The sequence below is a fragment of the Trematomus bernacchii genome, unplaced genomic scaffold (genome assembly GCF_902827165.1).
Source record: "Trematomus bernacchii unplaced genomic scaffold, fTreBer1.1, whole genome shotgun sequence".
Lineage (NCBI taxonomy): Eukaryota > Metazoa > Chordata > Actinopteri > Perciformes > Nototheniidae > Trematomus > Trematomus bernacchii.
In genome coordinates this window covers 2,642,417-2,648,416 of record NW_022987429.1, presented here as the reverse complement: position 1 = coordinate 2,648,416, position 6,000 = coordinate 2,642,417, and the positions used below count along the sequence as shown (strand labels likewise).

Here is a 6,000-nt window from a genome sequence, read left to right as displayed (position 1 = left end):
AAATACTTAGTAGGCCTATCCTTTCTTCCCTGAATTATTTGCTCCTATAACATATCATTCATATATAGCAAACCATGATTTGATTTCTCATCAAACAGTAGTAGTTTATTACAGGTAAAAATAACTTATTCTTTGTTATGACCGGCTCGTAGGCCACAACGGAAAGACAAGGAGACATACATGAGTTTACAAAACCACGGCACATTTATTGTGGTAAATGCAGAGATAGGTGGTCGAGAGGATCGCCGAGCCGCTTTGGAGAGAGACAGGCCCGCCGTGTGACTCCGGGCAGCTGGGCATAATAGCACCTCGGCTCCGGAGGTGTCCGTGATCGCGCTGATTAGCCTCTTCAGCTCCACCCCATCGTAAGACCTGCAACACACCTGCACAAAGGCACACACCTATCAATCATCAAACCATGGGGTCTTATTTCATTACGTTGAATGTTGTATCCATGGATGTATAAAGAGTAGTTCTACAGCAAAAGTATTCTCCGTCGGGACTTCCTCCAACAACACCACGCCATTATCTTGATTCTGATTGGCCAGAAGACATCAGCAAAGATGTTTTATTGAGAAGACGATCACTACGTGACAAAAGTTTTCAAAACCGTTTCTAGTCTTCGGCATTTCCAGACAAGCGGCTGCTGAAATCAATCTTACTAGCTGCTGTCTGTGCAATTTACTCGGCGCGAGTTGGCAGACTTTTCACTGTGAACGTGACGTATGATAGTAAACGTTGGAGATCCAATGGGGATACTGAATGGCGGATCTGAGTGATCTCAATCAGTAATGCATGACACAAACCCAAAGTTTTTTCACAAATTTACCCGTTGGCGGTTCTAGTGTTAAATGTCATTTAAAAAACATACAATATACTGCATGTAAGACTATATAATTATTAGAGAATTAGCCAACCTGTATAGGTTGTCAACAGCCAGTTACTCTGAAAAAGAAAGAAGAAACAACATTTAACATTGATACTTCATATAGTTTAGCAAAATGTATCACATGGAAGCAGCTTACCTTAATGGTGATAGTGCACTTGCCACTCAACCACTATTTTCTGCCCACTTTCAAATTTCTGTAACATAGTGTGAATATTACTGTTAAGTTCAAAAACATCATGATACAAACAAATTACAAGACAAAAACAAAATGTGTAACAGGGTTTTTGCTATAATTTAACAACTTCCTACACATAAAAACATGTGATGCCTTACTCCCTCCCAAAATTGGTATGAATTGTATCTATTATTGTGATCAAGTTCAGTTCCGATTCGTTTTTACAACAAATCAATAAATGGTGCGCTTCTACAAAACAAAAAACAATATGACTGATACATTTAAACAAACTGCTAACAGGAGATTAACTACAATATTAAAAAGTGTACATTATCTTTGGAAAATAACACAGGAATAATTAAAGTTTGAGGTGTGTGGGTTTTACATTCACAGAATTACACATATTTCTGGGGGATAAACAATTATTGTCGTGTTAAGGGACTCTCTTTACTTCAGTAGGCTACCTGTTGGATTTTCAGTTTGTAGCAAATATCACGGCATAACAACTGAGAATATTATCTTAACTGGAGTTAGCTCCAACTGAGAATATTATCTTAACTGGAGTTAGCTCTGTAAGGATGCGTGGAAGGGTAGGACCCAAATGCAGACTATCAGAAAAGGTAAACGGTCTTGAAACAAAAACGAGCTTTATTCTTAAAGCTTAACAATAGCATGGCATGAAACACATAGGTTCTATAGAAAACTGACCGTGACCAACATGGTGGGAGACAGGAGAAACAAACAAGACTGACATGGAGGAAGACAGGAAAAACCAACAATGAACCGACAGGGGAACACAGGAAGAGACAAGACTAAATACAGGGAGGGGTAATCACAAGACGAGACACAGCTGGGGTAAGGGAGGCAGAAACACAAGGGCAACAGGTGAACACAATCAAACAATCAGACACACCAGGGAAACTAAGACAGGAAGGCAAACACAGGAAGAAGGAACAGAGAAGACACAAGGAGGAAAACATTTCAAAACAAAACAGGAACCAGAGACAGAAAAAGACAAGACAAAACACAACACAGACAGATCGTGACAAGCTCCAACTGAGAATATAGCTTAACTGGAGTTAGCTCCACTGAGAATGAGAATATAGCTTAGTGATACCGATTGCCAGCATAAAGTCATATTTATCATTTCATTTAAAACTTACCGCGACTCGACTTTTGCAGTTTTCCACCGACAATCCTTCCAACTGACTTCCTCTTGAGGGCGCCTTTTTTTCGCGCTTATTTGCTTCAAGTCAGATATTGCTGGGGGATAAAAAAACGATTCCAGTGTTAAGTCATAAAGATGACATTAGTCATTTAGATTACTTAAACCACCATGAATTAAAAAAAATGGTAGATATTAATCTAATCGAAATTTTGAAGCATTCCTTGCCATCCCCTCCCTCTAAATATATCAATAAACATTAGGAAGTGATGCTCCTGACTACCATACCTGTTTAAGAAGATAATATTTGTTTTAAATAATTCAAAGCAATACACAACAGCAACAGGCTCTTTAACCAAGGCAACAGCCTAACATGTATATGTTAACAAGTAAACTAGCTGTTCACACTATTCCTAATATTATCCATAAATATTAGCAGATTCTATTTATTTTTTAAAAGATATTGATGTAAATACATACACATATCGGTATGTTGTATAAATATTGCAAATCAAGAGCTGTATTCACTACTTATTACCAAAAATCGTAGTTCTATTTCCGGTAATCATGCATTCATATGTCCCGCCACGAACTTCCGGGGAACTATTGACTCTCCCTGAACCACGTGACGATCAAGCATTTTGGACTTCCGCTGTCGTAACTCTTCTATCTATATGGCGCTGCCCCAGTCCATCTGCCTACCCTTTAGCAAGTATACAGGATAGCTGCCTGCCAGAAGTTATCGTTTGGCTCAGGGGAGGGGACGCGGATCAGTGAAACTTCCTGCAGACTCGTGGGGACTCAGAGGAGCCGACGGCTCCTAACCGTAATAGCATAGCAGATCCAGCAATCCATACTCGTCATGTGCACGAGCATAGCCCCTCCTCCAGCACCCGGCTCCCGCGCTATATTATGCACGAGTCAACAGCAGATTCGCAGATTCGCAAATCCTGACTCGCTGCAACACACAGCAGAGCAGACTCGTGCGGACTCGGAGCCGTAACCATATAGCAGCAGATCCAGAGATCCAGCAGACTCGTCGTCATGCACGAGTCAACAGCAGACTCAGATTTGCAAATCCTGACTCACTGTGCAACACTGTGTACCCGCAAAAAGCTAAAACAAAAGGCCGGCTGTCACAAAACAGTCATATCTAGAGACCTCAAAAACTACTCTAGCGAGGCCTTTAACCTAGAACTGGAGAGCCTGGACTGGTCAGATGAGCTCAGTGGTACACAAGTTGAAGAAACATGGCTTGGTTTCAAAAACAAATTCTCTGCAATACTCAATGATTTGGCCCCCCTAAGAACAACCAGGGTAAAAAATCGCGCTGAGCCGTGGATGCACTCCGGCATACTGACCGCCATGAAAACCAGAGACAAAAAATGCTCTGAGTTTCATAAAAGTCAGTCAATGCTTTCCAAAAGCACGAGCAGTGAACTCCAGGCCCACGTGACTGAACTAAAAATTGAAAGAAACAGACTAAGAAATGACGTAAGCTCCATGATCAAAACTGCCAAAAAGAATTTCATCAATGACAAAACTGAGGAAAACAAAAATAAACCCCGTGAACTTTGGAAATTACTCAATAACCAGCTTGGCTGCAGTAAAAAACTCAAAACGAGATTTTCAAACGTAAACATAAAGACAGATAACAGGCTCATCACAGACAAACTGGATGTGGCCAAGTACTTGAACATTTTTTTCACAAACATAGCCACAACTCTTGTAAATAAATTACCCTCCCACTCAGGGCTTTTTGGAGTAGATCACATCATGACCTACTACAAAAACCTAGGGGTACGCAAAGATGATTTCAGTCTAGCAAGGGTAACAACAGCAGAGGTACTCATTAAACTGAGCGCCCTCAAACCTAACAAGGCCACTGGCCACGACAATATCCCCTCCAAATTCCTCAGAGACACAGCAACCGCCATCTCACCAGTCATAGCTCACATAATTAACCTCTCCATAAAACAGGGAAAAGTACCCAAAGACTTCAAAATTGCAAGAGTAACCCCCCTGCACAAAAAGGGCAGCAAATTGGACCCAGGCAACTACCGCCCTGTTTCTATACTTACCTCCATCTCGAAAGTCATGGAAAAAATAGTATATGAACAGGTCGAAAAGTACCTCGCAGAAAAGAAACTAATCTATGAATTTCAATCTGGCTTTAGAACATCCCACTCCACTGACACATGCCTTCTTTATTTGACCGACCACATCAAACAAGAGGTGGACGAGGGTAAATACTGCGGCATGGTGATGCTGGACCTACAAAAGGCTTTCGACACTGTCAATCACCCCATTCTGATTGACAAGCTAAAAGCAATTGGTTTTGATAAACTATCGGTGAGCTGGATGCAATCCTACCTGGAGGGGAGAGAACAGATGGTGGAGGTAAACGGTACTCTGTCCCCCCCCCTCCCAGTGAGCTGTGGTGTTCCACAAGGAAGCATATTAGGTCCGTTACTGTTCCTAATTTATGCAAATGACATGTCATCAGCATGTGACTGCAACTTGTTCCTGTTCGCGGACGACTCAGCCCTGCTGGTCTCTGACAGGAGCAGATTGCAGGTTGAAAAAACCCTCAGCTCCGAGCTCGGCAGAATCTGCACCTGGCTCGCCGATAATAAATTATCATTACACCTGGGTAAAACAGAGTCCATTCTCTTCGGTTCGAAACATAATCTCAGCAAATCCGACGACTTCTCAGTTGCAGTGGGTGACATTATTGTCACAAGTAAGAAGGAAATTACATACCTAGGATCTATTCTTGAGGCAAACCTCTCCTGTGACAAAATGGCATCCAATGTAATAAAAAAAGTCAATCAAAGAACTAGATTCCTATACCGGATCTCCTCTCTGGTAAACAAAAACACCCTGAAAACTCTGGCAGGAGCACTCATTCAAGGGTACTATGACTATGCTTGCACGTCATGGTACCATAGCACCTCCAAGGCGCTAAAAACAAAACTTCAAACATCGCAAAATAAACTGGTCAGACTACTGCTTGACCTTTCATCTAGAACCCACCTCACCTCTGCCCACTTTGACAACCTAGGATGGCTTAGAGTAGACGACAGAGTACAGCTACTTGCAATGGGCCTGGTCTACAAGATCCACTACACCTCTATGGTACCCATGTACATGTCAAAATTCTTCCCAAAGGTCAAGGAATACCATGATCATAACACCAGAGGGAGCTCCACAAATCATGTAAAACCCAGATTTGGCACAAAAAAAGGGGAATACACGTTTCGCAATTATGCCACATCAAGGTGGAACGCTCTTCCCACAACTGTAAAGGAAAGTAAAACTATACTTACCTTCAAAACCTCTCTTAAAGAGCACCTTCGGGGGAAAGCATTGCAAAACTGGCCCCGGTAATGGTACAAATCTCAACCTGTCGTACAATGGACAGCTTCCCCCCCCCATCTATGTATATACTCGCATTTTAGACTCTGTTACTAACTGTATATCTGTAGACTTGGTATGTCTTAAATGTCCGGTTAGGATGTATTAGAACGAAATCTAAAATGAAAATTGTAAATAATCCATCTGTATGTAAAAAACCACCTGTATGTAAATTGTAAATAAGCCATCTGTATGTCATATATGTCTTATATGTCTTAAATGATATGATGAATTGGAAATGGGGGACCCTGATGTAAACAAGACGAAAGTCTTTCTCTGGTCTGCATCCCCTTAACAATTGTATGTTTTGAGCTGTACTGTACTGTACCCAATATACAAGCTGTTAATAAACTT

The 6,000-nt window shown here is 41.4% G+C and overlaps 1 long non-coding RNA gene across 1 annotated transcript; it reads right to left on the bottom strand.

Moving 5' to 3' along the window:
* Positions 1–343: 343 nt before the first annotated feature.
* Positions 344–2,322, bottom strand: LOC117490977. Its single transcript, XR_004556718.1, has 4 exons — positions 2,228–2,322; positions 1,026–1,083; positions 918–945; positions 344–383 (listed from the first exon to the last, which is right to left on the bottom strand). It is a non-coding gene; the product is annotated as an uncharacterized LOC117490977 (long non-coding RNA).
* Between the last annotated feature and the right edge of the window lie 3,678 nt (positions 2,323–6,000).